Source organism: Anomalospiza imberbis, chromosome 1 (assembly GCF_031753505.1).
Source record: "Anomalospiza imberbis isolate Cuckoo-Finch-1a 21T00152 chromosome 1, ASM3175350v1, whole genome shotgun sequence".
NCBI lineage: Eukaryota > Metazoa > Chordata > Aves > Passeriformes > Viduidae > Anomalospiza > Anomalospiza imberbis.
In genome coordinates this window covers 49,750,152-49,765,959 of record NC_089681.1, presented here as the reverse complement: position 1 = coordinate 49,765,959, position 15,808 = coordinate 49,750,152, and the positions used below count along the sequence as shown (strand labels likewise).

Here is a 15,808-nt window from a genome sequence, read left to right as displayed (position 1 = left end):
AAAATCACTCTGTTGGAGAATTTAATGCAATAGCTAAAAACATAGCCAAAAATAAAGTTGAAGTTTCTTTTTTTTTCTTTTTATCAAGTCAAAGGTGTCAGAAAACAAGTCAACTCTGGAATTTAGGTTTCCAAATGAGCCTTAAATTCTAGTTCTTGTTTGTAGAAGGACATCAAATCTCAGTGGATATAGTGCAGTTTTAAAAATAATATGGTCATTACAGCTGCTTCACCTTTTAGTCAGACTCTTTAGTTAGGATGTGACTTCCCTGAAGGATATTATTGTACAGAATAAGGACTCGCCTTCCTGTAGCCTTTCAGAAGCACCCATTGCTCACAACCATTTAAGGACACTTAAAGATGTTCAAGGTGTCAATCTGAAAGAAGACTTCTCAACATTTCACAGTCATGTATACACAATATTAAGAGAAAATTCTCTGGGGTTTGTTTAAGCTGAACTCAATTATATAGTAGTATTTATGCATTTTCAAAATTTTTATACTGAAATTTTGCATTTAAGCTGCATTTAATTTGTTGTACAATCCTTCAGTAGTGAGAGATTTCAGGAAAATTCCTATCTTGTGGGCCTGTTGTTACACTTCTCAAGCAGTGATTTCCTTGTCCAGTGATGTAAAGGAGTAAATGAGGATGAAAGGACAAAATAGTGGGCTTCTTCTTAGGAGAACTTTATTCTAGCAGAATTTTAAAATGTAATGCACTAGGTAGAAAGCCTTAGTTCTGGATTTTTGCTCTGATGATTAATGAGATTGATGAAAAGTTTTCTAGTTTCTCTTCTTCATCACAATATATTATTCACTCTAGCCAGATTATGCAAGCAGAATGTGGAAAAACAGCAGAGGCTTGGCTAACAATGGAGATTTGTTTTGCTTTAAAATCTAGGAATATTTAGGGCTACCTAGCATCTAAATTCACTCTCCAGTGATGTACGTTAATGGAGTGGTTTTGTCTTAAACTATTTAACTATGTTTGAAAAATGATGCTTGAATGCAGGCCTCACGTGGTATTCTAAGACCATTGTTTTTAGCTAAAAAGGTGATTACTATGTGTGTATAATGTAGCATGTATTTTATAGCATACACATTTCTCTGTGAATTATTAGTTACACTAGGATTCTGCAGTGGCCATAGTTTCTCATCCCATTTTACATATTCTCTGATTACTTTAGGATTTCTTTAGTAGCTCAGCATAATTTTGGTGAATTGCTGTTATGCCTTAAATTACATGAAATATAGATTACAACTCTGAATATATTCTCTAGAACTACTTTATGCCATTTATGTTCCTTTTCCTGTTTACGAAAAAGCACTGAAAATAGGATTACTTGGGAATGAGATTTGATGAGGACTGTACTTTCTGAGCTACAAAGCTGTTAACATGCAGTGACAGGACAAGGGGGAATGGCTTTAAACTGAAAGAGGGCAGATTTTAAATTCGATAATTAGTATGAAATTCTTCACTGTGAGAGTGGTGAGGCACTGAAAAAGGTTGCCTGGAGAAGCTGTGGAGGTCCCACCCCTGGAAGTGTTCAAGGTTAGGTTGGATGGAGCTTTGAGCAGCCTGGTCTAGTGGATGCTGTCCCTGCACATGGGAGGGAGCTTGGAACTAGAGGACCTCTGGAACAGGTTGCCTTTAGAGGTTGTAGACTCTTCCTCACTGGAAGACATGGAAGAATTGTCTGGACACAATCCCATGCAGTGTAGCAGGGAGGATGAAACAGATGACACACCGTGGTCCTTTCCGACCTGATTTGTTCTGTGATTCTTTGGTCTTTAAGGTCCCTGCCAACACAACAATTCTATGATTCTGTGAAACAAATGCAAAATGGTGTAGCTACCAGTATGATTAACATTTAATTTAGTACCTTAACTCTTTAGTTATTACTTATTTTTATGGTGCAAGATGTGAAGTTGTAGGAACGTTCAATGTTTCTTCTGCTTTTATATTAGAAATACATTTTAGTCCACTTATTTTATGAGAATGTGTGTCTTTGTAGAGAAATACTAGTAGTTTTCCCAGAATAGAATGAGCCTGAGATTGTCTCTTACTTAATGCTAGGACAAGCTATTGCACAGCTGGAACAGTGTCAGAAGGTCAAGACTAAGGAGTGACAGCTATCAAGACAGATTTATCTAGGTCATTTGCTGTCATTTAGCTGTCTGTTTACAGCTGTGCACCAGGGAAGTCATAATAATAGAAATAATGTTCCTTGGAATACTACTTAAATTAGGTTATGTTTATTCAAACAGCTGATTGCATTATCAAAATCATATTTAGAAGAACTTAAAAGTACACAGGAAAACAGAGAGCTGTGTAGAGGAGGCATTTATGTGTAACATACATCAAAATCTGCCATAATTAGATCATTTGTTCATGTCAAACATGATAAATTATTAAACCATTAACAAATAAACATTTTCTTATCACGAAAATGCATTATTATCTTATTTTTCTCTGGGAAAGAAAGAGGTGGAAATTTTATTCTGCTTTCTTGTGCAGGTTGCACTGCTTCTTTAAAGCCAGTGTCTTTACCCATCTGTTTTCAGATAACTGTTAGAGGACAAAGGAATGGCTCAGGAGTTCAGGCTCAGTAAGTAGCAATGATATAGCAGTAAATGTCAAAGGCAACTAAAGCTTCTTTCTGCAATCACACTGCTGTGCAGTAACAGTTTACCAGATTTTATTTATGTTTCCCAGAAAGACAGCGAGCTCTAATGCCTCAGAATGTGGGACTTCTGCCAGTAGTCCCTTACTGTCCCACATGATTGATTAATGAGCTTTTTAGCTAGGTGCGAACAACCCATTTGACAAAGTTTTGAAATTCAAAACTTGTGTCCCATTTTAAGCTCTTGTTTCAACACCCTCAACTCTTTCCACCAAAGAAACAAATTCTCTAAGAAATGCTAAAGGGATCCAAAGCAAAATAGTTCTCAGTATTGCATGGGGATATCAATGTTACCTGGTGTTATACTGTTAGTGATAATTACACTGCATTTCAAATTGGCTTTTGGCTGATTATGCCTTTCAAGTGGCTTTGCCTACAGCCTCTGGTAGGTTGTTTACTTTCTGTGAATTTTTCCATCTAATTTTTAATTTTTTATAGCCTTGGCTTCTTTAATATCTTATGAGTTCCTTGACTGACATGTACAATCCCTGCAAATTGTGTTTCTTTAGTTAATTTTAAACCTTCTGATGGGTCATAAGACAGCACTAAATTTATGAGTTATAGAAGAGAATAATGGCTCTTTGGCCATCTTGTGAGTTCCTAGTGGTATGCAGATCATTAAGCAGTATACAAAAAGAGTTCATTGTCTCCTGAAGACTACAGTTTTACAGATTGCCTCATCCATGCATATATCAGATAATACTAGTACTTTATATCCTAAGGAACAAAAAATTCTTATTTTACAGAGAAAGCATATTCCAGAAGATCATTCCAAATATGATCTTGATTTAGTCAAGCTGTTTTGTTTTTTTGGGCCAGAGCTTCTTAACTGGTTTATTGCCTCCCTTGCCTTTATCAAATTTCTAACAGCAATGTTTTATTATACCTATTGGCACAGAGAATATCAAAAGAATATTTCAGCTCAGTCTAAGGTGTCTGTATACACAGCAATAAAGATGATTTCCAAGAAAATATGTGAAGCAATTAAATCACTCTTTCTACCAAGCAAAGTTGTTAGAAAGGTTCTGCACGGGCATATGACACCATGTATGTTCCCCTTCTCTCACCATCAGGAAAGAAATCTATAGCTTCGAAACCTTAAAATCCCATCAGATGGCCGTAATTTGCTGATATCACTTGTAATTCTTGTCTATCTGCATCTTTCAGGAGAATTTCACCTTGGGCCTGCAAGTTGACAATATGCAAACCCTGCACGTTCTGTATAATCTCACTTCCCTATTGCTTTCTCAGCTCCCTCTTCTGTTTTCTTCCTTATTTCAGGTGTTGAAACAGCTTTAATTCGTTATTTTTCAGTTGTGTGGTCCACGGGCCTCAGAGAGTTGTCTACTAAGAAGCTTTTGAAGGTGACAGGGAAACATAGAATCATATATTTATATAACTCCATATGTGACATTTTAAAAATATTCGGACATTAGCTAAAAATTTTAGAAGTGTGTCCTGTGAGAAACTGTTGGGAGCAACATTTTCAGGTTGTAAAACTCACTGTAGAGGAGCATCTCACCTGCCTTTTGGCTGACTGGGGAGAGTCATTGCTCTTCCTTAACTCAGCAGTGATTAGCCCCTCACTCTTGCTGTTGGGAAGGGAACGATGACTCTTTACCTGCTATTATCTGCCATGAGCAACTGGAGAGTGGGAGTGAAAGCATTTTGGCTGCACTCCACTGTCTTTTGGGAGGAGGAGTGACTGAGATCACAGGGTGAAATGAATCCTGTGAAAAGGGGAAATGCAGCCAGCTCATCCCAGTTCACCTCACAGTGCAGATGTAGATGCAGATTTAACAAATGCTTGATCACTTCCTTTCTTTGAGAAGATGTAGGTTTCTGCTCACCTGAAACAGGTTGCAAAGTACTTGCTCATACTGGCTTTTCCAGTGGCTTGTCTTTTCTTAGTGACAACTGATAGTTTAAAATTAATTTGAATTTGAGATTTGAAAAACTGGGGGAAAAGTTTGGTAATATGCAGCACCAGAAGAGGAGTGGAGTCCGTCAATACTGGTTTTAGAACAGAGCACATGCAGTCCATGCTAAGTTGGTTTTCCAGCACTTGGAAACTTGTTACTATCCTGACAGACTCCAAAATAGATCCTTCACATTTGCAGGATGAAAAAGGTGTAAAATCTCAGAATCAGGGAAAGAAAAAGACAATGTGCGAAAGAAAGAAGGGAAAAAAAAAAAAAAAAGAATATTCTCCAGAATGCATATTTCATGTAAGAATCTGTATTTAATCTAAAGAGAGAGTTCTGTTAGCAATAAAGACTTAATCCACTTCCTTACTAGATGCTAACTTCAGCAACATATTATCAGAACATACATCCTTTATTTAAGTATTGGAAAGTTTCATTAAATTGTACTGTAAAGCACCATATAAATAGAGCTTTTCATGGCATCCATTTACTACTATCCTTGGACCAAAGTGACTCATTTGGTGTTGGGAGACAGTTAACAGTGCTGTATCCTAGACCGTGGTATGCACTCATGAGATTTTAAAGATTAAACCAGAAAGTTTAAAATGTATATTTATGATAGAATGAACCTTTACAGTAATAAATTCATATCTAACTTATTATCTCTTTTTTTGTGTGTTTGGAGACCTCTGCAACTTTTTTGTTTTGAAAGTGAAATATATATATATCAGTTACAACAAAACCCAGCACAATCAAAGATAGAGGATTCAGTGGTAGAGATTGTTGGTCCATCCATGTTTTACACAAGTATTGCTCCTTTTCTACCCTTTTCATGGCAACGCACAGTTCAGACTGGACTTCAGGCTTATATCTCAGTCTGTGGTTTTCTTCTGATAATGTTCAGTGCATTGTTATGATATAAATAAATTGGGGGACTTAATAAATTAGCAACATCCATTTTTTTCAGTGTGAAAGTGCAAATTAATGGTTAAAGACAGAGATAATGAGCCACAATTCTTGGTTCTATTCTGGGCTCTGAGCTGACTCACTACAAAATCTTACACAAGTCGTTTAAATTCAGGTGAAATAGGCTCCACTGAGCTGATAAGATAATGCAGGCTTCAGCCTTTCTTCCTTGGTGGATTTTTCTATACAATTCTGCCCCTCTGTAATCAGCATAAATTTAATAATGTTTTGTTCCACAGAGTTCTTGTAATACATGTTTAATAAATTTGTTTATTTACCTTTAAATCCTTTATTGAAAGATACTTTTTTTTTTTGTGATAGAAGTAGGCAGGTAAATATTAGCCTGTTCTGTGGAGATATGTTTTCTAAAATGATCCTCTTCTACATCCAGACAAAATGACCTTTTAAAAAGCAGTGACACCCATAATTGCCCAACAGTAGAGTTGCCACCTGGAGATCTGCCTCATTCTCAGATTTCTGCAGTGAGCTAAATGATTATTTGAGATACACAAGTCAGGCCACAGAATATTTGCTCTCCACTGGAAAGTGTACTTCTGTCACTGATGTGCAAAAATGCACTTTTAGTCCAGTATGTGAACTGGAAATCAAAATACTGGCCAGTTTTGCCAAGCAGATTTGTTTTTTAGCAATGACCAGCTGACAGAGGAGAGTAAGAAATTATGTCTCAGAATGACTTGACATGACCACACATCCCAGCAGTAGGAATGGCAGCATCAAGCAGCGGTGATTCATTCCCTCGGCACTGAAATTGCCAGCATTCAGAGGAAAAGGATCACTTTTGAACAAAGAAATGTCTTATCCCACAGAGATTTCAGACATTATAGAGTTATTAATCAGGGCAGTCATCCTGAAAGTAGATTTAACTGCAGGATTTCATGTAGAGGAAAACCAGAACTGCAGTAGGAAGTGATTGAGGGCTCAAAGCAATGGATAGAATTGCATATTTTAAGGACTCCTTAAATTACACCTGGGGAAAGGTTCACTCTGTGCATGCCAATGAAATTATTTCTGTTTGTGTGGTTCATAGTTTTCTTTGGATGGCAACTGCCCAGTAAGGTAATTGCAGCTGGTTGTAAAACAGGAAGACAACCAGTTTACTTTGCTCTGTTTTTCCACTTCACTATCACCTCAGGCTGTTTCTTTGCTATATCTCGTATGCAAAGCCAAATCAGCCTCATCATTAGTGAGATGGGAGACCGCAAAGGGAAATTGTGATTTGGCAGGTAAATATAGTGGTGATTTTTTGGTTTTTTGCCTGGTAGCAATCCTTCTTTGTACTCAATACAGCAGCATGAGCTGGGAGTTAAGGCTTTTGTAGTACTGAAGCAGCTATTGTCTTGATGAATCATAAAGCTGAGGTGCTATTCTCCTATGGCCATTGCAAAACAATTCAGATAATTTGGAACACTCTGGTTCAGCTTCCTCTCTTTTCTGAAAGTGCCTGAAGTAGGGCAAGTCAAATTCCTACCTTGTCATCTGGATGTTGTTGTAGTTCAGCTGAGGAAAAAGTAGTTTTGCAGAGATCAAAATGGTTGTTTAGTTTTAAAGGGACATCTGGCACACAAGGATGACATAAAAGTTCGATCAGGTAGCTGAAGACTTTGTCCCATTTAGTTTGGAATATTTCTAAAGGTGCAGGTTCTGCAATCTCTCAGAATAATCTCTGTTCAGGGTTTGGCCTCTTTGGTGGTCAAAGAGGTGGTTACTATCACTTGGTCTGCAAATGCTCCAAGTAGAAGAGAGTTGCTTTGCCTTTTCCCAACTAAATCTTGTTTTCATACTGTCTTCTGCCTGCAGATGAAGTAATGTGTAACTGTAGGCACCTCCAGGTTAACAGTACTGAAGTTTTTTGAAGTCCAGCAAGTCATGGTTTACCTCTCTGAAAATTTTCAGGTGTCCAGAATATTAACTGAGTTAGTAAGATCTGTGTTCAGTGGAGCCTGTCATCAGTGGGTCTGTAAGTTTAATGAAGACTTTGCTTTCCGGAATGAATGAAATGATGGCGGGTGTACTGAAAACAGGTCTTTATTCTGATTAAAGTTACAACACAATAGGGGCGAGCAGAAATTACAGAAATTCTGAAATGGATTCTTGGAAACTTAGAAGTCTTGGCAGTGCAGTTAAAGCTTTCAGAGGTGTACATTTAGAAAATTCATCCTGAAACTCATTTGTATTTATCACAGTTTATAAAATTGCAGTTTACACTGAATTGCATTTCTGGTACTTCTTGAAAGGCATGTGGTTTCACCATTTACTGATATCTTAGGAATTTCTTTTTACTTTCTTTATGTCTTTATACCTGTAAAAAGATTTGTGAAGCATAGTCATTTTGATTTGGTAGCTCTTTTAGTACCCATTCTGCACAAAGTATATGTGTCTGCACGATGTAGGAAATAGTAGGTAATCAAGCATTTTATACTTTCTTAGACAATATCACAAAATTTTATTCACTTTAGAGTCTTTATGTACTTGACTAGAATCTGTTTGGTCTTGGATATTATATTAGTTTCCTCTTTCTTTTTCCTTAGGTATTGGAACTTGAGTAATGAAATTCTAACCTTGCATAGATGGGCATGATTTCTGACAAGTATCTAAAAGGCATGCATGAAAAATTGTTCCAGATATGTCATGGTATTAATTTTTATTTAAAGTCAGAAATATCTCCATCCTTAGTAATGTGTGTTATACTTGAAAACTCCTGTTTCATTTACCACTATAAAATCCTGTGTCAAACAGTCTAAATTCTTGGTGTACTAGTTTCAGCAAGTCAGAAGCCAGTATTTTATTAACAACCATGGCATTGGTTGCTCAGGGAGAAGTTTTTTATTTGATCTTAAAGGAATGTTCTGTGATCAGTCCATGTTATCATGGAGCTCATTTTGTCTCCCACTGACATGATATCTATTCTTCCTCTGATGTTGTAGTGGAGATTGACATCTTGTAGGAATACATTTAATGAAAGAAAGACATCAGAATTAAGAAATAAGTATAGTTCTGCAATAATACAGTTTCAAGTAGTCTTTCCTTCTCAGTGCATACATTTGTAAAACTGAAGTTGAATCTGTGGATACATGTTAGCTGAAAACTTCATAAACTATTTTCTGCAGGATTTAACGGGCAAGTTTTACTAATTTCAGCACCAAATTGTCATTTTTCTGACATTCACCTGCTTTTCTGATTTACATTTTTCTCCTGAACTCTTTTACCTCTAACACACCTCATTTAGACTAGCTGTCTGTTAGAAATGTGTTTCAGACTGGTCATTTATGCTACTGAGACTAAACACAGCTTTTCCATTTTGTGTTATCTTCCTTCTGTGATTATGGAATAATACATGCTGTATCGTCAGCTCCTTGGAAGATATGTGAAATCTCACTAAATTCTTCTGCTACGTTTGTATTGACCCACAAATGAGATGCACTATGAAAGGAGTTAACTGCTGAGAAGTTCCTATTGGAATCAGCTGCTGAGCAACTGTTTATACTGAAGTTGTTCTTTAGCTCTGTGTTTTTATTGAGTCTTATTTCTGAGTGTATGCAGCATATTCCCTCTCCATAAATAATGATCAGTTTCACTTACTGCATAATGGAGAGATGGGAACACTCTCCTGATTTTCCCACTGGGGCCTCTTGCATTTCTAAACCTGCAGAAAGGAAACTATCTTTGGTAATCTGAAGATGTATATGCCCAGTGGTATAAAGGGAAAGACAGACTAAATCTGTCTCAGTTTTTGCAGCAGCTGAAAAATTGTTATTGTACATTAATTATGGCCTAGCTCACAGGAGGATGTAGGAGATAATTTATGTGGAGGAAATTGTTACTGCTTTACTGACAAAGGAAAAAAAAAATCCCAGTTTTTTTAAGTACAAAACTTTCTCCACCTGGGTTTTCGTCCTGGCTTTCTTGAAAATCCGTCTGTGCATGTGTGCACTTTCTTTTCTCTGAGTTGCTTTTATTGGTTTTACCCATCTACCCTTCTTGGCACTTGTTAGCTCATGGTAAGGTCAACAAAGCAAAGTGATATTTCATTTGTTTTGCTGAATTCCTATTCACAGCGGTTTCAAATTAATTTTGTTGATATGTTTTTGGGAAATTTCATGTCTGGAGAGAGTTAAACAGAGCTGAAACATTTATGGGTGCCTCAATTCAGTCAGGACAGAAGTTATGTAAAATGCATTTCAAATAGCACATTTGTAAATAATATTGGTTTGCCATATTTCCTAAAAAATGTTGCATTCTTTTTAACTGATATCATTCAAACAGGACATCTGATGACAATGCAGCTGCCTTTGTATTATTCAGTGGTCTTTTTTCCTTTTCTTTTTCCTTTTTTACTGTACAGCAAAAAAAATAATCTGTGTTTGTTTCAGTGAAAATATGTTATTTTTGAGGTTAGGGATATCTTTATCCACACAGACTACCTCAAAACTTCTCTTCATATAAAGATATTGTACTATTTTTGCAACTTTACAGTTATTTTATGAGGAAAAAGTAATGTTCAGTTTGTAATAATGGCAATACTTAGTGAAGTCCTCTGATTTTGGAAGATATCCTCTTGGTTTACTGGGAGATGGCTGGTTGTATTTCCAGCTTGCTCTCTGAGATACAGAGTTCACATTAAATGGACGTGACGCTTGGGGACATGGTTGAGTGGTGGACGGTGCTAGATTTATGCTTGGACTCAAGGATCTTAAAGGTTTTTTTCAACCTAAATGGTCCTATAATTATATTTTCGTGAGCGCAGTCATTACTTTCATTATACTTTATTTGCAAATAGGCAAACGTATCTGGGGATGTTAAGGACAGGCAAGCAGTTGCGGGACAGTGGGCTTCCCTTTAATTTTAGGGAAAAAATGGTGGAAGTAAAGCATAGAGAGTACTCCCTCAGGGGAAGAAAGGCCTTGATTTCTGTTTATTTTTAATGGAAATTACATTAGCATAAGACCCTGATATTTAGAACAAACACTCTTTGGGGTTTCCTTCCTTTTCGAAAGCAGAGAGGAAAATTCTTCCCATTGTGCTTTCTCTTTTATTCTGACACAAATCCAAATTTTTCTCTTTTCCTAACTTTTTAACCTAATTTTTTATTAAATTCTTCTTCATGTTTCTATTATTTCCTAATTATTTCTTCTTCTTTGAGCTATAATTAATCCTCAGTATCAGAACATATTACTTTGTGTTGCTGGATGTCACTATTTGACATTTATCTCAACCTGTCTTTTCCTTTTTTTCCTTACTCCAATAAGTGTTAACAATTCCTAAAAATCTGACAAGAATCTAAAATGTCTAAATGGTATGTTTATTGTAAGGCACGCTGGATATGCCAGCATCACAGCAAAAAGAGATTAAAACAGGTCATTTGATGACTGATATGAGAAAGGGAGAAATAAATATATCTGCTGTCTACTTGCTTTTGCTGTGGAGTGTGTGGTATTAGGTAGAGGAGATGAATTTTATTTGTTGTGTCATTATTTAAATAAGCAGTTATTTCAGAAACAACTATACATCTTTATATGAAACTTCCGTTAATTAAATGCTTTGCAATACCTGCTGTCTTCAGAATTTTGAGTGGCTGGTGATTCATAGTTATCTAATTTCACTGTTATTGTCTAAACCCAATTCTGTCTTATTTTGCTGTGTGTATTGAAGGCCATGTCTAGGCCCCTTCACTGATTCCATGTGATTCTTTCCATATTCAGCAACCTTGCTATTCCTTTTGTTCTGTGAGCTTTTAAGATTGACTGGTTATGCAATTATTAGTTGCAGGTCCAAAGACCAGTATCTGCTCACTTCACTCCTAAATCCTAAAGACTATTTCTAAAATTTTAGAATTTTCTTCATAGTTGTACGTGTTGTCTCCAATCCTTTAAACTGATCTCTCTTACTAGTAAATTATTCTAATAATAAAAGTGCCTTTTTTAGCAAATTGCTTGTTGGCAAAATGCTCACATTGGGTATGTTTAACCAGGGCTTCTCTCAAAGAAGTTTGAGACGTTTTTAAAACAAGTGAAATTACCTTCTCAACCAGTACTTGGGTGGATCGTTGTGCCCTGGCAGTTGTCTGCTCTGGCATGATTCTGGATATCTCTGGTTACCTCACTGGCACAGTAGGCAGAACGAGTTGTTACTTGGCAGTGTGCATCAGAAAATGTTACATGCAATAGAAGCAGTTGTGCAGACATGGTAGATTCTTATTTCTGTCAGAGTTACTGTGTATGATTTGTTTTTACCTGCATCTCCTACTTTACTAAGTATTCAGGAACACATTGTGCTCATTTAGTGAAACTGTCCCAGATTGCTGATATTTTGGGCTGAGGCCAATAGTATGTGGCTGAACAAGGCCATGTGCCGGGTCCTGCACTTGGGTCACAACAGCCCCATGCAGTACTACAGCCTTGGGAAGAGTGGTTGGAAAGCTGCCCAGTGGAAAAGGACCTGGCAGTGTTGGATGACAGCAACCAAACATGAGCCATTGTGTTCCCAGGTGGCCAAGAAGGCCGATAGCATCCTGGCCTGGTTCAGCAACAGTGCGGCCAGCAGGACCAGGGCAGTGATTGCACTTGGCCCTGATGAGGCTGCACCTTGAGTGCTGTGTTCAGTTTTGGGTCCCTCATTACAAGAAAGACATTGAGGGGCTGGAGTGTGTCCAGAGAAGGGCAACAGAGCTACTGAAGGGTCTGGAGCACAAATCCTGTGAGAGGCAGCTAAGGGATCTGGAGTGTTCAGTCTGTAGAAAGGGAGCCTCAGAGAGGACCCCCTCTCTCTCTACAAGTACCTGACAAGAGGTTGTAGAAAGGTGGGAGTCAGTCTCTTCTCCCATGTAACAGGCAATGGGACCAGAGGAAATGGCCTCAAGTAGTGCAAAGGAAAGCTTAGGTTGACTTCAAGAAAAGTATCTTAATGGAAAGGATTGTCAAATACTGGAACAGCCCGTCCAGGGAAGTTTTGAAGCAACCATCCCTGGAGGTATTTTAAAGACATGTGGCACCTGGGGACATGGTTTAGTGGTGGACTCAGCATTGTTAGGTTAACATCTTTTATAATATAAAAAAATTACTATTTTATATGTGCTTGTTGTTTAAAATGAAATTTCATCAATCAATACTATTTTGTTCTCCTCAGCTAAATTTATATTTGTTTGTTTGTTTGATTTTTTTTTTCTCCTTGGCAGCCTGAAGCATCACCAGGGCCATATTGTTCAGAATTTCAGAGAGGAATCGTTTATCTTTGTGGATACAAGTAAACGGACAATGGTGTCCCGACCATCTGCTCAAGCTGCTTGAGAACAGTCTTCTGTGCAAATGGCATGAAAGGTAATTTAACCTCAGAAGGTGCCCACAGAGCTCCAGTTCTGTTTACCGTTGTGTCTTTTCCAGTCTAAAAATAAATCATGCTGAACAAAAACATCCTTTTTTTCTTTGCAGTTTAAAAAATAGATCATCATCAGAGCTAATTTCACCACCAAGGGGTTGTTTTTCTTTTCTAGTATTTTTTAAAGTAGTAGATAGGTTTCCTGGGATAAATGGTATCTGTCTTATAATTGTGTTTGTTGCTGTAGGAGACTGTTGTTTTTCAGAGTACAAAATAGGGTATAATCATGGAGTGGTACTCAGTGCTGAGTGATACACACTTTCAACATATCAACTCCAATTCTGCCATGACCCCTTGTTATTTTGTTTTGCCAGCCACCGTGTTTAATTGAGGAAGGCAGAACTTCTAGTAAGCAAGTTTTTATTTGCAGAGAGGTATCCTGTCCTGAAAATTAAAGAGTGCCTTTTCTGGATGCCCTCTTTCAAAGCCTCACTTGAAGTAGTTTCAGTCTCTGGTCCCAGTGAAACTCTGAAAAGATTTGAAGTTTCACTGAAAGTACAAAACTCATGTGTGTGTATATATGTATATATATATTATATATATATTATATATATATTTTATATATATATATATGTATGTATATATAATATATATGTATATATATTATATATTTTTATATATATATATTTATTTATTTATATATATAGCCAAATGAGGGAAAAGCAGTTACTTTCTAAAATTCAATACATATTTTAGGCAAGAAAAGAAGGGCTTGACATTCATCTCACTGTCAAGGGTTTTGCAGTTCCTGCTGGCTATGATGGTTACTCTCAGGACTAACAAAAGCAGCTTTTGGGTGCTGCCCCACAGCTTGAAGCGCTGTATTATCTTCTGCCTTCTGCTGTGCTCATTTCTTCTGTTCAGTGCTACAAATAAAGCAGTTTCTGGCTCCTCCATGCTCTCTTCATACTACATTCCTCCTGCTTTGTGGGAGGTCAGACTGGTCCATGATGTGAGACTGTTTTCTGGCAAAGTCTGGAGCTCAGATCAGACCTTGTAGAGCATGTTCTCTGGGATGCTGTTGCTGCACAGTCATCTTGCATGCTGCTGTGGGAGGAGAAGTAGAAAATGCATTTTCCTGGCTGCTTTGTGTGATAACTTGTTCTGAGGGCACATGAGAATGTCAGCAGCAAAAGAAGGTAGATAAAATCTGTATTCAAGAATCAAACTTGGATTAACAAAAAATGGCAATGGTGTGTCTGTGAGAAGAGAAGTAGGTCTCATCTGGTTTTGTTGCTTATTTAGCTGCACTGGTTACCTAACCTAATAAAATACAGTGTCTTACTGTAAAAAATACAGGCTGGACATAAAATGGACCAGATTCTTGATTTAATTGCTAAAGAGTATCCAGTCTTGATGATGCCAAACTTTTGCTCCAACTTAACAACATAAGCCTGATTCATACTTTTCTTGGACATTTTCACTTGGATTTATTTTTTTAAGCAGAAGAGGTGGAACATGACAGATTTGAAAATGTTTTATATAGCTTTCAACAAGAAGCAATTTATAGCAACTTGAAGTTACATAACTTCTAACTCCACTTTTTTTACATGGCATGATTTAGATAGATCTAGTACTTTCACAATAATTCAAAGGAATATGCAATCAGTCAATCCATCTTATCTATTTTAAGCATTTCCAAGGAACCATCACAGTAGTTTCTACATTCTAAATATGAATACAAGTGACAGCTTGCCATAAACAAATATTTTGCAAAATATCAAAAAGAAAAATGGCTTTATTCATTTATGAAATTAAACCTTCCTCTAATAAAGGGATCCCTCAGTATTGCTCATGGTGTTCACTACACAATTAGTATTAATTTATGCTTTAGATAAAAATTTACTTTTGGAAAAAGTGTATTTTCCATAGGAAGATGATGGGATTCTTCTCCACCTATAGCTAACTTGTAGATTTGTAAGACCCCACGATTATCAGAAAGATAATGGAGTATTACCTTTCATTAATTATATTGGCCTAGATATAGAACAAATGAACACAACAAAATTTTTCACAGAGCAATATTTAGGATAATCTAGGAATTCATTCGGATGGCTTCAGAATACTTGCAGCCAGAAATAGTTTGGATTCTCTCATAAAGTAGTTTATACAAACCACTTTGCAATATTGTTAAAATGAATCACTGAACTTTTAATCAGTTGAATAATTCATGAACATTCTTTTAAAGGAATTTAGTCAGAGCATTATGTGAATACTTTCACATTGTTGTACCTATAGTAGTATCAAAGCAATCCTTCAACCTCAGCTTGCATATCTGTGTAGTTGGGGTGTTTGTGTTTTGCATCATTTGATCTGAAAAGAAGCCATAAGTTTGTTTAGGGCAGAATTAGGCATCTGTCTGGGATATAAAGATTATCCTGCTGAGAAAAACAGACTAAGTTGAGAAAAACATTAGGGGAAGTACAAATCAAAAGCTAGAAAACCAAAAAAAAAAAAAAAAAAAAACCAAAATAAACCCAACAACAAGAAAATGTTGAAAGTGAAGAAAATGAAAAGCAGAATGAACAGCCTGTGCCTCAGGAATATTTTCTGCTTTTGACAACATTATCATATTTACTTAAAATGCTAGAATTTTCATTTCTTGTTCATACTTCTTCCACATCTGCAGGGTAGATTTCAGTATTATTAGTATACTTTTTCAATCCACATGGAGATTTTACTGGAAAAAATAAGAGGAACATTAATAGAAGTTACTGAATTTATCTGGAGTTTTTTTTAAGGTCAAGGGCTACCACTGTATTTCAAAGCTACAACAGATGAAAATATCTGCTACTCTCGAGAGAATGAAGTCTAGAAGGCCCTTTTAGTTTTCCACAAAGTAT

The 15,808-nt window shown here is 36.6% G+C and overlaps 1 protein-coding gene across 7 annotated transcripts in view; it reads left to right on the top strand.

The window, feature by feature from the left end:
• Positions 1–15,808, top strand: part of DLGAP1 (DLG associated protein 1) — a 404,716-nt gene that overhangs the window by 67,933 nt on the left and 320,975 nt on the right. For all 7 annotated transcript variants that reach the window (XM_068191544.1, XM_068191537.1, XM_068191551.1 and 4 more), the window contains one exon: positions 12,766–12,907. The gene's annotated coding sequence lies outside the window, so the exon portion shown is untranslated. The remainder of the gene's footprint in view (positions 1–12,765; positions 12,908–15,808) is intronic.